This window comes from Dreissena polymorpha, chromosome 4, assembly GCF_020536995.1.
Source record: "Dreissena polymorpha isolate Duluth1 chromosome 4, UMN_Dpol_1.0, whole genome shotgun sequence".
In the NCBI taxonomy this organism is placed as follows: domain Eukaryota; kingdom Metazoa; phylum Mollusca; class Bivalvia; order Myida; family Dreissenidae; genus Dreissena; species Dreissena polymorpha.
This window is the reverse complement of record NC_068358.1, coordinates 76,513,393-76,537,195: the sequence shown is the minus strand read 5'-3', so window position 1 is coordinate 76,537,195 and position 23,803 is coordinate 76,513,393. Positions and strand designations below refer to the sequence as shown.

The window sequence follows — 23,803 nt, the reverse complement described above, 5'->3', positions numbered from 1 at the left end:
TGTGCTCTGTTTACTATCCATACTGTAAATAAAGACCTTCCCAATCAAGCATTACGGTATGTGCACAAATACATAACACGCAACGTCAACCGAAACTATGCTATGCAATTGAATAATACATTAGATTTTATCTTTCGATAAAAACCCATTACGATCCATTCTTGTATTATGGTGCGGCCTATCTCGGATTCCTTAGCATTCTACCAATCATATGACACGATATATAGAGAATAACAGGTTACTGCCTGATCGTTTTGTAATATATCAGGCGAGGCCTAGAATAAAATAACGGCGAGGCTAGTCCGTTTGTTACATGACGTCATCAGCATGTACTTATTCATTCTTAATATTTGTAAAAAAAACTTTTTTTCTGTTTTTGTTGTTGTTTGTGGATTAAATGTAATACATATTGGTATCAAATTGTTTGTTTTGATAAATCTGATTCAATTTTACAATAAAACAAAACATTGTACTTAAGTCTTAGTAGCCTCCACACATGACTGATATATGAACTTCCTGTTGACCGTGATATAAAAAAAGATATCAGGCAACAGGATGTCACGCAAATATCAATGTGGTGGTATGATAAATATATATATTGAAGTACCCCGTCATTGTTTAATTGAAATGATTTTTTATGTGACCTTACCTTGTTGTTGCTGTTGTTGTTTGGAACAGGCACCCTACGCGAGTAGTTATGTCCAGCGTTGTTTTTGTATAAACTATGCTCATCAAATTTTATTATTTTATAAGCACAATTTTATACTTCATATGTATTTTATCCTGGGTTTGTGTTTTGTTTCGACTTTTCATTGCAAGTAAACATTTCGACTCACGATATTTAATTACACTGATCCTAAAAGCATTTATTCAACTTCTTACTCACATTTGTGATTGTTAATATCCATTTCATGTTATCAATTTCTACTTAGTCTGTTAATATGTTTGCTCATGTTTGCATTCGATGCCATTATCACTTTTGCAATCGTAAAACTCCCTTGCTTGAAATCACATTGTGTCAGCCGTCAGCAATCTTACTTCCTGTTCGAAACGGTTGAATTGTTTGAAGTCGATGTAATCGGCAATGAATAGAAAACGCCCACATCATTTCATGGTATCATGCACCGCTCTTGTAAATTGTCATAATTTAACTGCGCTTCTGTTTAATTCATATTTAAAATCCAAGATGGCTGCCATTTGTCTGTTTTACTTAGTCAGTTTATAAGTTGACGCTCGAATGTAGTTAACTTATAATGACGTCATTGACCAATTATTTCTTCACTGACCACTTTTTGCCCATGTATTCTTGATCATTGGCCAATAGTTGGTCAATGACCACCTTTCTGCCATTTTTCGACCACTTTTCGCCCCAAATCGTTGGTCGATTCAATCTCAGGGAATATAAGGAGTTGATTTTTTGCCCCGAGTCAGTCTTCCCAGTTTTTTCTATTGGAACCATTTCCACGCCCTTTTAAACAGAAACAACTTAAAATTCTTTCAAGTGCGTGGTTTTCAATGTTATAATTTTTAAATGGTTCATAACTTAATACTTGAGAGTTTTACTAACAGTCTAGCATAAAATAGTAACTATTTAAACGTAATCTGCGTGTATTATATTACTGCACGTGTGAATTGATCTGTCTTTGACCAGTCGAATATATTGAAGATTTTTAATATCGCTTTATTGTAAACAATCTGTATCTGTTCAAAAGGATCAGTGTAAATAGTACACAGAATGTGTTAGCCAGTGGGTGCCTGCATACATGTAATATTGTCTTTAATTACATAATGTTTGAACACAAGAAAAACGGAAATAACGAATAAATAAGCAGTTTGAAACGTTGATTGTCTTAAGTCATTCTATCAACAATCTAATCCGATATCTTAGAATTTACTTAGCCGCTGTTCACACGATTTAACTGTAACACTAATAGATCTACAAAATCAGTATAACGCTACAATATTATTTTTATATGAACTGTATCGTTGACATTGTATGTAGATAATTACATTTACATGTATCACATTTACAAATGTGCATGTGTATTGCAAAAATATTGCTTGTCAACATTATGCAATGTGGTTTAATACTTACCAAGCACTATGCTACTTCTGTGCTTGTTCAATATATTGCTTTTCATGTTTTACAGTAAAAAATATACACATGATAATTATTAGTGTGAATTGTGAATATACTATAGTATTTTATGTTTTGATGACACAGGATGAGAAAAGTGTGCAGCCAGTCCGGGATTTAAACCTGGGACCCCTAGCTTTTCTGATTGAGCTTATCAGGGCGCCACAAAACATCTCCCATTTAGTGACAATCACTAAGTTCGTGCACTGACATTCTCCTCTGCCATGCTTGAATTTGTTCGAGAATCCAAGTCACAGGGATCATTGTAAACCTGATCCATTCAAACCACGAACAGATTTTTTTGAGGATTGCTTGTGTCCCACATTGGGCACCAAATGTTACAGGATAGGAAAATTGTACAGCCGATCCGGCACTCGAATCTTTTACCCCTCGCTATCAGGGCCAGTGCCTATGATCATGCTGTTAGATACATTTGTACAATAAAACATGTTGTTTATTTCTTGATCACTATTAATGGTTACCAGTAATCTACTAAATTTGGAACTGCCACCATTTCGGGATCATACTATTGGTCATTTATATCAAGTTCTGAACATATTGACTGACCTAATGTAGAATAGTACGTGTTTGTTTCTGTTCACAATGCGTAAAACTATAAATCTATAAGCTGCAGTTCTATGTCTTATTGCCACTTAAAGATATAATAAAATATGATAAATGAAATGCCTAACGTTGCTGAATTCTTCATTCCTGCCATTGTATTTCAAGAGAGAATACTTTCCAGTCAACCCAATTAGAAAGGTCTGTGTTCAAATCCCTGCAGGGGCTCCAGAAGATGATGTAATGGCAACAAAACATTTACTGATAATATTTAATTGTTACTTTGATTTCAATACAAGTATTGCAATGGTTTTAAATTGCATTGATTAGTTCATAAATATCAAAGACCTAGAATTCATTTATTCTAGGTCTTTGTAAATATCAAATATGCTTGAAATCAAATATTTCATTGTAAATAAATCAACAAAGCAATGATATCGAATATTTTATTTGATAATGTAAATATCAGTATCAACTTCCCATTATCGGTATATACACCATTGAAAACAACTTCAGTTTGTGAAAATATCCACAAAATAAACCATACGAAAATTAAGTATACTACTGTTTTTACTCATGATATTGGGAATTCAAGTATTAATTCAACCAACTTTGAAAAAACACTATAAGTTTTCTAAATCTTTAAAATTAAAACTACACATAGTGTTGTCCCTATTTGAAACATATTTTGGAAATGTTTTGAGGAACAAGGTTTTATTTTCATCTAGTAATACATGAATAATTATTTGAGTTCGTGATTTACAATTAAAGTTTAAACTACATACACACCTTTAATAATATTATACGTAGCGAGGTTTATGCTGTCCAAACATGTACGTTGAATTATTAGCCGTCGCGTTACAATGCAATATTTAGTTGGCGATGTTTTCACATTGTTTTTTGTTTTTGTTTTGGGCGTTAAATTAAAGGGAACGTGCTTATTCTTAACACAACCATCCGAATAATTTACTTGGATTTGTACTTCTTAACTATCTCATCGAGTCAGATGAAATGTTAAATCGTAGCGCTAAACACGGCGAAGGTTTTCTGGTTACCACGCTTTATCGATATAAGATATGTTTTCCGTAAATTTGGTTTTAGAGTTAAAACTTTAAATGCCATTCAAAATACAAAGTCATACACTGCTTGCGAATTATCAACTTTCATGTTTGGCCGTCGGCTGCTCCTTATTGCCAAGTGTCCAAATATTACATGCGTCACAACAGACAAACAAAGCCTATTCAGATACAGGTTCTTCCCGTAGTCGTTAATACTTTAGAATAGTAATTCAATCACATACTAGTAAATGGACAATAACAAGATACAGGTTCGTCCCGTAGTCGTTAATACTTTAGAATAGTAATTCAATCAAATACTAGTAAATGGACAATAACAAGATACGGGTTCTTCACGTAGTCGTTAATACTTAAGAATTGTACTTCAATCACGTACTAGTAAATGGACAAAAACAAGCTGTTTATTAAGAAATGAAATACCCTTCTATTTAGAAATGTACTTTCTAGACTTTGTTTACATTATCAGAACTGAGCTGGCGCATACAAGGGAAACATTATACTAAAGGATCAAATATGAATTGGCTTTAAAATGTAACGTAAACAAAAGCAAAACTTTATTTGAAGGACATTTGTGAACGATATTCAACCGCGCCTATTTTCCAAAAAATATGGGTTTAAAACATCTTGCATCATTTGACAATACATTACAAACAAATTTGGAGAAAGCAAAACGTCCTATCCCATCTCTGAATGTACAAACACATGTGTGTTTTTAATTAAATTCCATAGTTTATTAATTTTAATGGTAATGTAAAAAGTAGTATAACTGAGATGATGCAGGCATATATAATCTGTGTTGTTTTAATTAAGTAGTCTAAAAGTATTGATTGTTTTTCACAAGTGAACATAAATATTAAAATTTTCACAAGTTGCGCAGCTTTGATTGAAACTGCTTTTATTCTTAGTAACGCAAATGAATAAATCAACAATCTAAGGAAACCAACATTTAACAAATATCTGTTTAATGCTTTTCAGCAGTGTTTTTCTATTTTTAAAATGGTTAAAATTGATATTTTTGCAAAATAATAATTAATAAGGTCAAAATAATTACGCCATTGTACAGTTTAGCAGTGAGCAATAAGGATACTTGTAACTGTTAATGTTTACTGTTTAAGATATTGATGTAACAATATTTGATAGCTAATACTTTCTCTGTAATCTGCACGAGATATTAAAAATATTAACAATAAAAACAAGTCGAAAAAACACTAAATGTTGTTTTTTTTAAACGTGTAGAAAATACTAATTTTTTAAGTAAAAGTGAGCCAGAGTTTAAACAATTCGATGTTATTCGAGAGGCGAATTAACGTATCAATCAAATCAAGTCGTACATGGACTTCAGCCTGCCATAAAGTATGCACTTTGGGCGGAATGATAGATAATGCTTTAATTTAAGTACTTAAGTTGCGTTTGCTGTTTGGCTGCACACATGAGCTAGGTTAAAGTACAGAGATATAATGTTAATATGCAGCACGGGTTCTACGAAATATTACTTTCTGGTGCATTAGTTTTACAGGAATTAAAGTAATTCGAAACACATGTTAACATTTACCATCTTAGTTGTTACATACAAAAACCATACATATATCTTTAATGCCAATTTTATAATTAAAGATCAAAGATAAGCAAATAACATCTCATTAAAAAAAGGGCTCGCCATGAATATTTTGTTCCATTTATTACTGAAAATAATAAATTAGCTTTTGGGACATAATAATTGAAAAAATATTTTGGGATAAACGTAAAAAGCAGAGGGCTACCTCACATTAAGGACATATTTAAAGCAAACGTGTTGAAAAAAAGTAAACAAAGGGCTTGTACGACCTCTATTTTGGACATTTATCAAAATATATTTCAATATCTGGCACACCGTTACCTTGACTGAATGTGTGTTACACACTTATGCTCTTACAAGAGCACCTTATTACAATATAACATAGAACGGTTACAAACATAACATACTATTCAAACATCTCAAATATTGCTTGAGTATTCTTCAACAATTATTTAATGGTTTGTAGCATATCTTGTAGGATAATGTAGGATAATGCGTTTAATGAAATCTCGGTGCTTCTGAAGTTGTAAAAGAGTTTTGGGATCGCCAAATATTAGGGTTTTCAGGAGAAATCGTGCTCCAGCAAGAGGCTGTTCCCCGTAAGATTTTCTCTCCACGAGTGTAGATGCGTCGGTCTTTTTTAGGTGAATAGAGATAGACGACTGTCGACTTTGACAAATACCGTCTCAGTCGCCTCAAAACGCAATCTCCACGCAGAGTTGTCGTTCCTTGCTCTCACATACAACTCTGCGAAAGGCTCAGCCCTCCATTTTGTCCATAAAATAGATAAAACCGAACAAACACATTCAACGTATATTTGATTGGATATTTAAGATCGCATGAATTAAATTAAGAAATATGACTTTTAAATGTACGATAAATCGTGCAAAAACTTGCGAGTTTTAATGCAACTCTTTGGAACTAATTTATTGCCCATTTACGCAGATGGAATCATTCCCCGCACTTCACACAATTAAACATATTTTTTTAGTGACGTTAGGAATTGCTTCGACGTGTGTATGTATGTTGGTTTCTTAACATAAAAAACCATATCAATTTTATAATAATGAATTAAGACTCATATAAGATATCATGGTATGAGATGGTTTTCTTTAATGCAGTGAATGCAATGTAACCGTCGTGCAAGAGATTGTTTAGTATTCTGTAACCTCAATGATGAACGCTTGGAATGATCATGACATAAATGAGACGCTTTTATAACAATAGTCCGTTTAGAGCCCAGCACAGAGGTGAATGTAATGTAACCGTCGTGCAAGAGATTGCTCAAAACGGCCCCATTTTAGTCAAAACGACCTAAAGTCAGTTTTAAAACTTGTAAAAACGGCCCTAATCGAAAATCAGAAGGGGAGAAGAAGAAAACAAATCTGTATCTTAGAATGATATTTCGGGGTATTTTTATTTAATAATTTCTTTACATGGATAGTTATATCTGTAATTACAAATTTACAGGATTTAGTTTATATTACACACATACAAATACTGAATGCGTCGTTTTCTATAATAAATAATCTTTTAACTATCTCACGAATAACTGATTGCGTCGGCACTTAATCGTTTGTTAGAAACTAATTTGATTGCGTGCGAGATTGGATGAATGAGCGTAAGTTAATTATGATAATACCGTCTCTTTTGGAAATTAGATTAGTTGTAATTATATTATAACTATAGCACAATTGTATCACAATCAAAAGTCATTATAAATGACTGTTGTAAAAAAAAATGGATTACCAAAATTACAATAATTTCAAATATTTTAGGCAATCCGGTCCCTTCTTGAAGTCAATAATGTGCAACAGATTGTAATCGATGTTGAAGCAGGTGTCCGAATGAAAGGATGTGCATTTCACTTGGGTCATGTCGTGTTCAGACACGTTCAGGTAATCATTCAATATTTTATTATTCGACATCACTGAATATGAGTAATTTCTGTGTTTAACATAATGAGTTATTTCTCTTTTTATCAGTTAGTTTCTTATAGCTGAAGATGTATAAAAAAAAAAAATCGATATCTGCATTTTAATGGAAATATTTTTGAGTTGTTTACTTCATATTGTTACAAATACGAATTATTTAATAATGTCTTGTTTTGTAAACAGTATATCTTTTTGAATTACAGACCCTAGGGCTAACTACTGAGCTAACTACTGAGTATTTGAGCGAGACACTTACTTAATCGTTCATTACACATTTGATCTGCCTGCCGCTTCTCTCATCTGAACACATACGCCCTACGTTCGAAATGATGAACGGGTTGAACACGGCGCCGCTAATCACCCCTTTGATGGAGTATATATACCACACATGGATCAACTCAACGGTGTGGCCGTCGAATCCTGGTCTGTATATGAACAAACCGTTCGAACAAACAATGACATGAAATGCAATTTAGTTTTTTTCTTTATTTTACTTATAGTTATTATTATTATCATTATTATTATTATTGTTATTATTATTGTTATTATTATTATTAGTAGTAGTAGTAGTAGTAGTAGTAGTAGTATTATGAGTATTATTATTATTATTATTATTATAATTATTATTATTATTATTATTATTATTATTATTATTATTGAGTAAGGACTCATTATGCTCATACTCTCATGAGCTGTTATATATTCTTAGGTTGGCACAGACGTCTGAATCGAACTGGCTGCGGTCCACCATTTTACACCCTTATAAGAACTATATAAGAAGAGGTGATAGAGGTGGACAACACCATCGCGCTGGTAAATGAGCAGCAGATCCAGAGGATTCAACGAAAGCAAAGTTGTTTGCTGCTTGGGAAGAGTAAGTATAAGAAATCAAAATACAATTTTGTGTTTGTTAAACATATAATAGTATTTCATTTAGCGACATTTCGTTCGTTCACAACTAATTCATTCATTAACTGGAGAGAAATGTGTCATGGTTTTAATTTCTAACTCTTATTTCAGATACAGTGCCGGGATGGTGTCGACGAGTGGGCTTGCTGAAGAGGTATAGTAGTTTCTACAAGACAGTGGTGGCGTAGAGACAAGAAGCAAAAGATTCCAGTTAATTAGAATGATGCTATTCAACTTTAACATTACAGTCCCGATCGAAAAAACGTAACTGTAGCTCACAGAGTTGGAGTTACGTCCTTTTGGATATGATATGTTATTTATGTTATCTGTTATAACTTGTCTCTCATTTTTGTTTTTTTCTAGTCAAAAATGTCTCTCATTTTTGTTTTTTCGAGTCAAAAGAAAAAGATGTAAATCCAGCTTGCAATAAGTTTGCGTTACATCTTTTTTTAATGTTATTTAAGTCATTTATAGTCGTTCAATTTTTGAAAAGTCGGAGTTAAATTCTGGTTGATTATGTTACATGTATTTAATTTATCGTCTCATGTATATCAAATAAATAAATATTGTACAGAGTTCTTTGTTATACATTGGGGCCGTTTTGACCAACTTTAAAACTTACTTTGGGACCGTTTTGACCAAAGTGAAGCCGTTTCGACTAGGTGACGTTTTGACCTGGGGCTGCAATATGCAGCAAATTCGTTGTTACTGAAAGATTTTTAATTTTGGTGTGATCTTGTGTTGAAGACGGAGTACCCAGAAGAAACCCTACCTGTCCGGTATGTTGACCACGCAAAGAAATCACATGCTCCAGGGAGGCTGTGGAAGTAGTAGAACCCTACGAGGAAATACTAGGAAGGTCCACCACGGGTGTGGGAGGAAGTCTTATTAAAGGAGTGATTGAAAAGCGAAAAGGGTCGGGTGATACTGGTGAATCGCAAGATGTAAGATCTCTGGAAGATATACAGTGTTCACTCAAGAGGATAGAGCAGCATTTAGATGCGCTGGAAGCAAGTTCTCCCTAGAGTAGTAGTAATAGTAGCAGGTCATGCTACACGTGCGGTGCAAGAGATCATTTCTTTAGAAGTTGTCCAAGGGACAATAACAAACGAGAACAGCATCACAAAAAGTCGGAAAACTTCAAACCGTCACCTCAGTAGGTCTACGGCTGACGGATACATATACAGAGACCTAAATGTAGGGCAGATAGTGATGGGCGTGACAGAAATCCAAGAATTGGTCAAGGTTGGTATTAAGCAAAATACTAAGGACAATGGTCTGTACGTTCGATTGTATTTATGACACGGACATATCATTTTTACTAGACAGCGGGGCCACCGCTTCGTTAATTTCAAAAGAGACATATGAAAAATGCTCAGATAATTTAAACTTATCATTAGAACCACACGATGATCATATAAAAGGTGTCGATGGAACAAAAATAAATGTGCATGGATACATCTTTGCAGATATTTCTTTAGGAAATTTTTCAACTTGGGTAAAATTAATTGTCTGCGATATGTCTTTGCCTGGGATTCTAGGACAGGATTTCATGATGCAAAATATAAAGTCATGGAATTTAGAGACTCTGCAGCTTTGTACAAAAGATGGGTAAACCATATACTGTAACTCAGGTGAATCACCTGTAAGCGTTTGTAGAGTCAGCGTCAAACCAAAAAGTGGATATCCCTCCTAGGAGCTGCATGTTGGTTCCGGTGAGTGTATCATTAGACAAAAGCAATTGACATGCATGGGCCGGCTTTTTGTTGATGATTTGAATGGAGGAAATATAAAGTTTTTAAAGGGTGTGATAGATCCAAACTTTGAGAATACGGTAATTGGTTTACTGAATGAAACAAATGAAACCATACAGATTGAATACGGACAAATTATTGGAGAATGTCACCCTGTTTTTGAAGAAGTGCAGCAAACGAAAGATGACAGATGTGCAAGCTGTGCCGAAACAACTTTAAAAGAAAAAGATGACAACAAATCTATTGTACCAGAGGATTTATCATAAATGTTTGAGAGCAGTATAACTCATCTTAACTCAAGTGAGAAGGAGAAATGTTCTGAGCTTTTAAATAAATATCCAGATCTTTTTGCAAAATCTTCTCATGATCTTGGTTGCACTAATAGAGTCAAACACAATTAACACTGGAACATCATGTCCGATTCGCCAACCTGTTAGACGTCAACCTTATGGAAAAAGAGATGTTGAACAACAAGAGGTCAACAAGATGCTTGAACAAGGAATTATAGAGCCTTCAAACGGCCCATGGTCGTCCCCAATGTTGGTAAGAACGATGGGTCAACAATATTCTGTGTTGATTATCGGCGCCTCAACGAAGTGACTGTGAAGGACGCAAACTCCATTCCTTGAGTGGACGATTGCTTTGATGCTTTATCTGGCTGTCAATGGTTTAATTTCATAGATGTTTGCTCAGTATTTTGGCAAATTGAAATGGAGGAAAAAGATAAACTTAAAACAGCATTTTCTACAAGTCTAGGATTGTATCACTTCCGGGTCATGCCTTTCGGACTCGTAAATGCCCGTTCAACATTTCAAAGGAAGATAATCCAGTGGGTGGAATCATTAATATACATGGATGACAAAAGAACTTTTGGCAGTTGTAACAGCATTTAAACAATTTCATTGTTACCTTTACGGACAAGATATACCTATGAAGACGGATAATGCAGCTGTTAGTTGGATGAGGTTACTGAAAGTACCATCAGGTCAAGTTGCCCGCTGGTTGCAGGAATTGAACACATATCACATAACAGTGACCCATCGAAGTGGGAAGAGCCATTCTAACGCAGATGCACTTTCGAGAATGCCATGTAAAGCATGTAAACATCAACATGGTCTGCAAGGGTCATTTGAAACCAACAAGATTGACACACATGACGCAGCAATAGAACTGCAAGTAATGGTTATCACAAGGAATATGGCAAATTATGGTGTTAATAAGTTAACAAATAATCAAGTTCTATTGAATGGATGGAGTGCAGTTGAATTGTCGACTAGTCAGTTGACTGATGTAAACATCGGAACTGTTAAAATTGAACTACAAGAAGGACGACCCAAACCAAATTGGTCAGATATTTCTTCACATTCACCTGAGTTAAAGACGTTATGGAGACAGTGGGACCGTTTGGAAATACGTAACGATCTGCTCTACCGAATATTTGTAACAAATGATGGAGCTTCGATTTACCAACTTGTTACCCCTTCTGATCGACTAAATGATGGTATTAGGTATCATCACGATCTTCCATCTAGCTTGGGGTAGAGACAACATTAAAAAAAGGTCCGGCAAGCATTCTATTTGCCGGGAATGACAGATTCATCAAACAATAGTGTAGAGCATGTGATAACTGCACAGCCAAAAAACTATCAAGGGAATCAAACAAGGCTCCATTGGGACAATATATAGTTGGGGAACCAATTGAACGTATAATGATGGATCTTCTTGGACCATTTCCTGTAAGTGATGCAGGTAACAAGTATATTTTGGTAATTTCGGACTGGTTTACCAAATGGACAGAGTGAGTTGCGATTTCTGACATGGAATCAAAAACAGTAGCAAAAGCGTTACTGGACATACATGTTTGTTTGCAGGTTCGGGGTACCATTGCAGATTTATTCAGATTAAGGGACATATTTTGAGTCGCAATTAATGAGGGACCTTTGTGATTTACTTGGAATAGAGAAGACTTGTGCAACTTCAATAAGACACCAAGCTAACGGACTGGTTGAGAGATTACATCGAACGCTTTTATCAATTTTAAAATCGTACTGTGATTCAAAACAGAATCAATGGGAGACTTATTTACTGCAAGTTATGATGGCTTATCGTTCCTCACCCCACAGCAGTACGAAAATTAGTCCGAATAAGATGGTATTCAGAAGAGAGGTAACACTTCCTATGCAGGCGACGACCAGAAACAGATACTGAGAATGATGATCTGAATGAGTATGTAGTTGATCTTCAAAACAACATACAGAAATGTCATGATCTCGCAAGGACCAATTTAAAAGTAGCTGCCAAGTACCAGAAGAAGAATTATGACACAAAGTCTAAGAAGAGAGTATACTCACTTGGACAGCTGGTTTGGTTGCATGACCCATCCCGAAAAGTAGGAATTAGCACAAAATTAATCAACAAATGCCCATTTGTTATTACTTAGGTCTTGGATGATTTGGTATGCATGGTCAAGAAATCATCTAAGGGAAAACCGAAGGCGTATCACGTGGATAGACTTGATCCGTATCATGGAACAATTAATTGAGACGTGTTTGGATGAAAGTTTTAAAATAACAAAATTCAAACTGGTGATGTATTTTGAACAAACTATTATAAAATGTATATACACTGTAGTAAATATAATAAACAAAACAAAAACATGTAATTGTTAAACTTATACAAAAAGTTATATGTTATAAGAATAAACACTTGAAGTCACAAGAGTTCGTCTTAAGAAGAGTTATTTTCGACTTTGGGAACACGATTTGACCTTGGGGTGGCCTATCTCGGTGGATGTATCATGAGATAGCCTTTCAATACATTTTATTGTGGAACATATTTGTATATTTCAGTGACAACTGTTGGCTTTGTGAGGCAATGTTTCAATTGAGGAGTGCCTTAATAAAAATATGTCGTCCGCGGAACATCGTAGGCTGCCAGTAATATGTCCGTGGTGCAGCGGAAGGACCAGGTCATTCACACGAGACAGCGATTTGAAGGTACATGTAAAGAAGGCCCATCCGGAGAACGTTCTCAGCAAGGACCGATTCAGTTGCTCTAATGGATTCTACTTCGCCATGTTTCCTTTAGATTACGCCAGAATCGTTGACTCGGTGACGCCATACGACTTAAATGCGGCATACGATGTCCGAAAAGCAGTACGGAACTGGGCAGAAGGATTTTAAGACAGCAAGGACCAAATTTACAAATGGAATAAAGGCTGGAAAGCAGGGGTGGCTTTAGCGAGGGGAAATTCTAAAGAGCGGACGAGGCTAAATAGCGAGACTTGCGAGGTTGGAAAAAGAAATGAAGATGCTGAAAGAAGTTTAAAGAAAAGAAAGCTCACGACAGAGGAACATGGGGTGGATGCCAGAAGCGGGCGGAAGGAAGGGCCAGAGAGAACCGTAACAAAGAGAAGAGAATGAGAGGAGGACATTGAGCTGAGAGGGAGTGATAGAGGAAATGAAGATAGAGAAAGAGATGTGCACATGAAGGAAAACAACACGGAGGGCAGTGACGAGGGAGTGGGCAGTAAACAGAAGGATGCAGGAAGTACCTTAGCGATGAGGAAAGAGAGAGAGAGGATGGCATTGAGCTGAGAGGGAGAGATGAAGTCAATGAAGATAGAGAAAGGAATGTTCAAATGAGTGAACATAACATGGCGGAGGATGTAAGCTCTAGACGGATGGAGGACGTAAGAGAGGGAGAAGCAACTCAGAGAAGGATACTTCGCCCAAGCGTTGAACGTGTGATAGATTCCCTGGCTTCGTACGAGGACAATATAATATTAGGGGAGGAGGGAAGGCCACGTGTGGCACCCCAAGAAACGTCCGAGAGTAGCAGCAGTTCATCGTCATCATCTTCAGAGACATATGATTCGCCCCGTTTGCGAAACAGAGCATTCAGGATCCTGGAAAGGGGATCGATGTCCAAGTGTCCCCCCGCAAGAAGGGATAGGTCGCGGGTTAGCGAGATAAAGTTTTATAATGGGGACCAGGAGATGTGTTGGCCACTAGTGAATTGGAGGACACTCACTGCCGACCAAAGGCTGCTGGCCCGGGAGTATGCGGCTATGTTTCTAGATAACAAGGGAAAAATACAGGCACTTACATCTACAAGAAGGCAGCTATTGAACAAATACATGTTTCTAATGTTGAATGGTGAGGGTAGACCACAAAACGAGGAGGACGAGAACGCAAAAGTTGAAGGAAAAATCAAATCAGACAGTACAATCTGGTCTACATAAAATCGGTTGCAAAAGGGGAAATTAAGGATAGCAAAACTTCGTGGGGAATAGTGAAAGCGATTAAGGGTACTGAGTGGTTGACGGACACTGACGAGATAACGATGGAACTAGAGCAAGTTGGTATTAAAATAAAAATATGAATGCCAATTTTGGCTTGTGAAGGTTGTTCCATGGTTTAATCGATGTTCCTGTTCATGTAGTGTTTTTTTTTTTGAAAATTTCATAGTATTTTTGAAAATAGCTTGATAATTTATGTTCATGATTGCTATTATATATAAAAAAGTGAAACTCCAGCTGCTGGAGTAGTATTGAATTATTATTATAAACAATTAGTAGGTCCTTTATTTAAGGCAAGTGACCGATTGCCAAAACAGTACAAAACAGGACAATACAGCACAATACAAAACAACATAAACACAAATAAGTATAAAGCTGGGGTCACCGAACGGTCAATGCAAAGCATTGTGGGTTTAAACCGGTTTTGGAGCGCTCAACCTCAAACTTGGCCCAGCAATATTCATAATACATGTACGTGTAAATAAAATTTAACCTCATAGCATTGTAACTAAAATTAAACAATAATAAAAGGGAATTAAAACGAATTAAATTTAATTACCATTTAATTACTCAATGGTATTGAAGATACCAGAGCAACAGAGTTACAACTTTTTGAGGAACGATGGAATGAAACTATGAACAAGTGTCAACTACATTCCTTCTTTATAGAAAAAGATTTAAGAATATAGCACTAGAAGTTTATATTTCAGATCATCATCGCACAAATACAGGAAGAAGCAGCAATATTGGGTGTAAAAGTTCCATATTACATTGCTTGGTTGTTTATGAACTGCTAAAAAATATATCAAACAAGAAACACCTGTCACAGAGAAAATAAGTATAAAATTATAAACTCAATGACCTATGCATGTAGATTACAACTTGGAAAGTTGGTCGTATGACGTCACAAAAATCCATGTACCCAGGAACAGAGAAAGAGTTATGACGTAATTGACGCGCGAAAACACAATGACGTGAACAAAATCCAGGGGCAGTACTGTAAAGTAAAAATAAAAATATTAATGGGGCGGTACTGCAAAATTAAACTACTAATAAAACAAGTTTAACATGTAAATTTCTTCAATTGGTTTACTGATGATTTGATCATGAGGTGTTGCTTGAAAATTGTATAGCATTTGCGACAATACTATGACGATACATGTTTATGGTTGTTATGATAACATGTAAAATTGTTCAATCTGGTGTTGCTTAAAAGAGTTCATAGTATTTTGTGAAATTACCATACCATTTCATATTTATGGTTGTTATTATAACATACTTAAAGTTTAATGATTGTTGTTGTTAATAGATAAATAAATTTGTTTTAATTTAAAGTATAATCCAGGAGGATTATTTTATAACGGAAGGGGGAAGTGTGATATGAAGGCTGACAGGTCGCGCAATAATGCAAAATTTACCTGTATAACATTCCAGTCACACTGAATCCACTACCGTTGTTTTTAATACAACTCAGAAAGACAATAAGGATTTAAAACTTACTTATTGCTATTAGGAATTGCATTTGTAATGTGTAAATCCCCCATGATTTCGAATAAGTTTTGCTTTCGGCGCCCATTGTAGCTTGAAAATGTTCAAAGTTGTTATTTATGTACATACATTCTATACATAGATGGTGTCGTCACTACGTAACAGTAAGACCGGTGTGTACACAATGATGTACACATATGCTCAAATATTGAACCTTACTGTTGTGGTTACACTGCACTATTGTTATTGTCTTGAAAGGGAGCTGAATAAATTAGGAGCTGAGCGCTTTAAGTACTCAAAGGATATCCGAAACGGGTTAATTTATTTCGGGCGGATGGACTTTTCGGAATTTTCCGAAACGAAGAGGTTCGCCGCTTACGTCATACAAAGGAAGCGTTCTGATTGGCTGCGAGCAACCCGAGTACCGACTCAAGTATCACAGCGCGGGATAGTATAAATGTGACGACACAGCGGGAACGCAAGCTTTTAACATAAGAACTTTCGGCCAACATATAAATTCGTAACACATCTAATATCACTTGGAACCCATTTAACAACAAGGCTATTGTCAAGTAATATGGTCCCCTACCGGCTCCACCATTGTCAGAAATTCCACCATTGTCAGAATATTTTTTTGTTGTTGCCATAGCAACCAGAAGTTTTGACGTAAGAACAAAATGAAATGACGTGCATAATGTCCATATTGCCATCTATTCATGTTTCAAGTTTCATGAAAAAATATTAAGAACTTTAAAAGTTATCACAGGATCCAGAAAAACCTGACGGTCGGACTGACGGACAGAGCGCAAACCAGAAGTCCCCTCCGGTGAAACCGGTAGGGGTCAATAACATTTCAACGACAAGAAAAACTCTGCCTGGAGGATGGAACAAATAACTGAATATTAATATAAATCTGGGACAGTAGATAGACGACTGCTTCTTTAATTTAAACATAAACTGTAATGATACGTACGTTGATAGTCATTATTACCTTATTCATTAACTTAATGCTCAAACAGTTTATTGTAAGATTATTGTACTAGTATTGTACTAACAACAAACATTAAGTACGAAATGTAATTAAGTTTCGTTGATAATCAAATTAATCTTGTTCGTCTGTTGTTTGTAAACCGAGACAGTTTGTCCCTCACTTAGAGTATCATATTCGGAAGATATTGCGATTCGCATAGGTACGGATTCACGTTACAATAAATTGTGTTAAATGACCAGACACCTGTGGTTTATTCTGGGTATAGGTCCCCGGGTTTATGACACCCTGTTTTGTTAGTGATTGACTGGACAGTAGCCGATCATAACGAGATAATCGGTTTGTGGTGAACAAAGGGGTTATTAAACACTGGGTTAAAAATGCTGAAACAAATAGTGTCAAAATTGGTGTGAACAATTAAATAAAAACAATTACATTAATTTTATCAAGAGGATTTAATTAATCTGTAACAAGGTAAGTTTTTACAAACATATAGGTTCAGATCAGTTTCTGTATGTTGATTACATGAAATCAATATATTGTTGTTTATTTTCGTCCTTATTTGTGTTCATTCATTGAATTTAATTTATTTTCAAAGAATTTCAATTTCTATGTATTTTGTTGTTCTTTAAAAGGGTAGCGAATATGTGTCAAGTAGAGATTATTAGGTAACCTTATCACGGTGCGGTTCATCAAATCCAAACAATAGCAAAATTGCCGCAGTTTTGACGGCCAAAATTTGAGCATGCGCAAACGTGACGTCATTATCGGAATCCCCAAAACCTCCTTATTCCGAAATCGAATTTTTATAATGCTCCGCGGCGGCGCAGTTTTTGGACCACCATTTTTTTAACTCCGATGCGATATCATTAGAACAAATGTTCAAACCAAGTTTCATAAATATTCGACTCTTTAGTTTTAAGATTTTTCATTGGTGTGACAGTTACCTATCCTTGACCGCACATGACCCTTTTTCGATCTCTGATGGTCAGATGGCGACTTTTTTGGAACATCCGTGGGCGTCCATCAGGGATGTCTATTCTCTCCGTGTCTTGTTTAACCTTCGCCGTTAGAAGATAATGATGGAGACACTCCAAGACCAACACATCTTAATGTTCATTGGTGGCAGACCCCTATCCAACTTGAGAATTTCCCTGGCGGCCGCACCGATGGACAGGTAGCAGTTGTTGACAAGCAGATACATTAGCTTTCCAAAGTACAGGCCTTGCGAGTCCCTCTTCGTCTCCATTATGCTGTACGGCTGCGATACCTGGACGCAGGCCTCTTGGGCACAAGCGTCTCGGAAGACTGCTTTGAGATAACCCTTCACACTCGGTATAATCAAGAAAGTCATAAATGTGACTTCTAGATCGGTAACCATATTTTTCTAATATTTGACATAAAGAGCTACTTTTTACGCATACGACCTTAATTCAAAATAGGCCTAGATATTGTCAACAGGGTTAGAAACAATTTGTGTTTAAGGTAGGTTACCCAAACGGAAAATTATCATTGGTACTTTGTCAACAGGGCAAAAAAATAATTAGCCCTTAATCAAGTACACATCATAATTATCTAAAACTTGTTTAACAATATCAGACCATTTTTTTAAACCCTCTTAACTCAATACATTAAACCATTTTATGAGCTGGAATACTATTGATTTCATAACAATTAACTGCAGGCAAACGAGTTTCAATCTGTTTATACTTCCGTTTAAAAAAAAAAACGGGACGTATTATAGTTTCACGTTGGCGGGGGCGGGCGGCTGAGCGGGGCGGCATCCACAGCAGAATTCAAACAGTTTTCATCCGATCTTCACCGACTTACTAATGGGATTGTTTACCCTCGGGACTTCGGTTATAAACCATTGCCCGAGCCCACTGCTTAACATAGAACTCTGCATAAAAAAGCCGAAAACGGCCATAAAATGGACAGCCCGATTTTACTGGGCTGTACCATTGATATAGAAAGAAAACTTTGCAGTGTTGGTGCGGTGCCTTAATAAAAATCTATTAGTTTAAAAATATCTAACCTTTATAAGAAGCGTTAAAAAGACGCAGTACTTTACAATGCCTAACGCTGTTAAAAAGCGGCGTTTTTATTGGTTGATGCACTTATAAAACGATGGCGCTGATTGGCCGAAAATTCTTATTAAGGATTGCAAGTAGGTCAATCCGTTTATAAATAGATTTTCCCACGGCTGACGTTGTACTTAAAGAAAAAGTAAACAATAATAGTGTATATGCAAAAACATAAATGAAAGAAAAAGATGATAAATCCAAAAGAACTTGGACTTGTTTTATAGTTATAAATTACTATGTTTATGTTATGTTACTGTGCTTATTATTAATTATTATCATTAATATGATGTTGTTATTGTATGTTATTGTTTGTTTTGTTTTTTTAAGGAGGAGAGAGAGAAAGAATAGCCCAATTTTTATAAGTAAAGATGGTGAAAACACACATACTGTTGTATGTGGCATCATCATTACCAGACCACCTGTTCAGTATATACTGCAATGGGTTTGTTGGAGTCTTTAGACTTTGTAATCTGTGTTTTAAATGTTAGAGTTCAAATAGGACTATTTTAATATAAGTCTTATAGAAAAAGGGATACACAGATGTGTAATATGTTTGAGTAATACAATAATAATACTTGAGGGTTTTCCAGATCACAAAGTGGTTGAACATTGCCACAATATGTTTACATACATAGTCAAGTACCATTTTTATGTGTATATTTAAGGTTTAAACTAAATGCCACACAACAAGATCTAATCATTGGTGAGATATGTTTATATCTATGAACATTAATTAATAGGGATGCCAGAGCCTGATTTAACAGCTCTCAAATGTAAAGTGAAGTTGCATGTGTACATGCAATTATATGAAAAGGAAAGGAAAAAAGACAATATATGATAACACATAGGGAGTATAACTCTCAATTATATATTAATGTTGCACTTGAGTATTGAGTTGTTAAAAAAATAATGTGTACAAGTTTATGTATGTGGCTCAATGTTGAACACTTGCAGACAGGGAATATAGCCGTAATGCTCCAACATAAGACCCTGTCTGTATGGAACTTAAGGAGGATTGGGCTATGGAGAAGAGAGGTCCCCCCAGAGTGGCATTAAAACAATATTTAAAAGTGGGTTTAGTAAAAAAAAACTTATATGTTAAGGGCAATAACTTACGTGTCTCCAAACGGTCACCTTCATAGGGCCACATAAAAATTAAGGGTAAGACAATGTGCTTTACAGTTAAAAATGAGACAAAAACAGATTAATTTGTACAAAAGGTACTTTATTTACAATATGTACAGAACTATATGCATTTATATATTTAAAATACATGTTTCCACCCTGGAGGGTTGAAAGAAGGAGAGATTTTTGGAAGTGTAGGCCGATGTGGGTGGGGGAAAAGAAGAGCCAGCAGAGGTGGTGTCACTCAGTTGTACTAAGGGAGGTAATTGTGGTGATGGAGTCTACATTGGTTGTTTCCCCTGGACCAGAGGGAGTGCACGGTAAATGAAAAATAGTTTGTATACTATTGAAGGAAAATTGATAATGGTAAGGTGTAAAATGGTAAAAAGACCAAATATTACCTAGATGCATTAAAATAAACCCAAAAAGCTCTAATCTAACCAATATTATTAATATATGGTGAAAACAATGGAGGAAATAATACTAAAGTACCTTGTATGGTATGCAAAATGACAATTAAGCAGAAAAACCGAGGCAATTTGCTATATCAAATAGCAATTTAATATAAAAATAAGGTTATTTGCTATATAAGTAGCAATTTTAACATGAATTAATGCAATACAAAGTAAAATGGTTGCTATGGTGTAGGAATAGCAATATTGAGATAAAAATTAAGGCAATTTGCTATATAAAATAGCAGTTTTTCACAAAAATAAGGAAATTGCTACACAAAATAGCAGTTATAACAATATTTAGTGTACTCCAAGGAACAAAATAAGCAGTATCAACAAAGTCGACAATACTTTGTCCTGGATAGGGCTAAATAGGTGTTTATCATGGTATAAGGCCCTGTACCGTGCACTCCAGTCCGACATGGTTCTTCGAGTTTGAAGGGGAAAGTGTGGGGTGTCAAAGAGGAAGGGTGGGGGTGCAATGCAGCCAACAATCCCAGGTTACTGGACAGACTCGTCCTTTCTTGTAGTAAGAAATGCCATAAAATATGATAATATTAAAAAACTGAAAAATGTAAATGGCGGACTAACGTCATACTCTCATAAAAAATGTATTAAAATAAAGAAGACCAGGTCAATGCCATTGGCCTGATTTAGAAAGGGCGGGGTAGAACAATAAACCCATTAAAAGCTAAAATAAAGGTTGTGTAAAAGCGACACAAATCCAACACAATTATTAGATTACATCAGGTTTGTGCAGAGATTACACATTTTAAAAGAAAACAGTCACAAGACTGTAAAATAAGGTGGGTGTTGGCTGCTCTCCCTCCCCCAATGACCTAGATTTTGTCAGTTATTTGACAATCTAGTAAGTATTTGGCGAGGGCAGAGAAGACCGGGCCCCTCGCTGCTCCCTTGGGGTCTAGCACGTTGGAAAGGTTAAAAACTAGTCCATGGGAGTGCAATGCAGCTTCGAGGTGGTCCCTCTGCGCCTTATGGTTAGGACAGTGCAGCAGCATGTGGGGCGCAGTGAAAGGTTCCTGGCACCTAGGACATGCAGGGTCTATACCGAGGACATACTTTCCTGCGCCACCGGGTAATAGGGTGGTTCCCATCCTCAGGCGCGTGATGGCTCTGTCAAGCACAATGCTTGCTGAGTATCTGTCAGGCGGCCTGAGGGTTTTCGCAGGTCTGGTAAAAGTATGTCGACGGGAAGACAAATTGTCTGTCCGAAGATTCCACTCGCCCAAAACAAACTTCTTTGTCAGGGAGTAGATCTCAGAAGGTGCCAGGGGTTCCCCAACATCTACGGCCCCCCTCAAGAGGCCCTCCTTGGCCCCCCTGTCGGCCTGCTCATTCCCACTGATGTTGACATGTGCTGGACACCATACTAATGTGACCTTAAAAGATTTATCTAGGCACTGTTGATGAAGTTCCAAAATGCTAGCTAAAATATCAGGCCTAGATCTGCTATTTCTGTTTTTATGGACTCAAGAGATGACATTGAGTCTGATAAAATAGCAGTTTTAGTAGGTTTATTGACCAATATCCAGCACAGAGAGAATTTAATTGCCAAAAGTTCTGCAGTAAAAATAGAGAGATTGTTGCTGAGCCTGTGCGTTTTACTAATGTTTTTTGAAGGAATTACAAAAGAGTTGGCTACCAAACCAGAGTTAGGGCATTTGGAGCCGTCAGTGTAGATTTTTAGATGCTCAGCATACATATTATCTATAAGAAAGAGAGCTTCTGACTTGATGAGTTGTGGCAAGTCAGTTTTCTTCATTTTATTAGAGAGTGATAGGTCAACATCAATGGGTCCAAGCGTCCAGGGGGGGGCTTTGGAGGGCCTCAGGTCTGCTACATGTACCTTGTCGAGACCGGCATCCTCAACCAGGGTCCTAATACTCGCACCAAAAGGTAAGGCGACATGCTTACGCTTAAGTATTTTTCCCTTGATGAAGGTGCCAGTCCCGACAAGTTTGTTAACGGGGTTTGAACCATGCCGAGACTTAGCCCTGGCCCAGAAATTGAGGGACTGTTGTTTTCTACGCAAGTCAAGAGGTAACACACCGGCCTCCTCCTCTAGCAGTGCACCCGGTGTACAGTTTAGGGCTCTCAGAGCTATCCTTAGGGCCTTGTGTTGAATGGCATCAACCATTTTTAGGGCATTTGGCTTTGCACATGCATAGATTTGGGCTCCATAATCTAGCTTTGGACGTATAAGGGACTTGTAGAGTGTTATGAGGCTATTTTTATCTGATCCGAAACCTGTGCCTCTTAACATTCTCATTAAATTTAGGTCCCTTTCGCACCTTTCTGCCAAAGATTTGAAGTGGTGAGTGAAAGTTAACTGTTTATCTAGGTACATACCTAAAAATTTCACCACTTTTTCAAAGATAATTTTGGTGCCGCCTAAATTTAAGTCCAAAGAGAGCTGAAATTGTTCGCCAAATAGTACTCCTACTGTTTTGGTTGGAGAAATTTTGAATCCCCATTCAATTGCCCATTTCCATATGGAGTCTAAGCCTGCTTGAGCCCTCTTTTGCAGGCGTAACATGTTAGACCCCTTTAACCAAGTGCCCGAGTCATCGGCAAACTGGGAGATAACCATTCCTGAGTCTTTTACGGCATCAGGTAGACCGTTTACGATGAGGGAGAACAGAGTTGGGGATATTACGGACCCCTGAGGGGTTCCGCGGTCAGTTATGGCTACCTCTGATAACTCCCCATCGACCCTGACCTGGATTTTACGGCCCTCTAGGAAAGCTCTGAGGTAGTGGAAGCAGTATCCAGTGATTCCATAGTCAGCTAGCTTTTTTAATATGCCAAAGGTCCATGTTAAATCAAAGGCGGCCTGAAGGTCCAAAAAAATTGCTAATACTGATTGCCCTCGATTTTTTGCAGAATAAATATCATGTTGTAATCTAGCTAGCTGGTCAAGAGTAGATCGCCCCTTCCTAAAGCCAGACTGGAAGGGGTTTAGTATATTATTAGATTCCAATAAGTGTTCTTATCTATTTTTGACCATTATTTCTAATAATTTACCTGCATGTGATGTTAAACTTATTGGACGATATGAGTTTGGATCATTTTTGTCTTTACCGGGTTTAGGAATTGGAATCACTGTGGCCTGCTTCCACTCGGGTGGTATCCTGCCTGTCCTATACACCTGATTGAATAGGTTAAGCCAGATTTTCAGAGTTATGGTTGGCATATTTTTAAACATTAAATATGCTATTTTGTCAGGCCCCGTGGCGGTGTTGCTCCTGCTGTTAATGGCACTTAATAATTCTGTAATAGTGAATGGTAAATTAAGAGGCGTGCTGTTATTCCCAGGCTTGTTTAAAATAATTCGGTACTCAGTCTCAAACCGCTTTTGATAATTCAAAGTTTCAACGGGAAGGTTTGAGTGACTGGAGACAGATTGGAAATGTCGTACC

At 36.5% G+C, this 23,803-nt stretch overlaps 1 protein-coding gene across 1 annotated transcript in view; it reads left to right on the top strand.

Annotated features, from left to right (window-relative positions):
• The window catches only part of LOC127877450 (uncharacterized), a 261,450-nt gene that overhangs the window by 14,569 nt on the left and 223,078 nt on the right, over window positions 1-23,803 (top strand). The gene's annotated exons all lie outside the window — the stretch shown is intronic.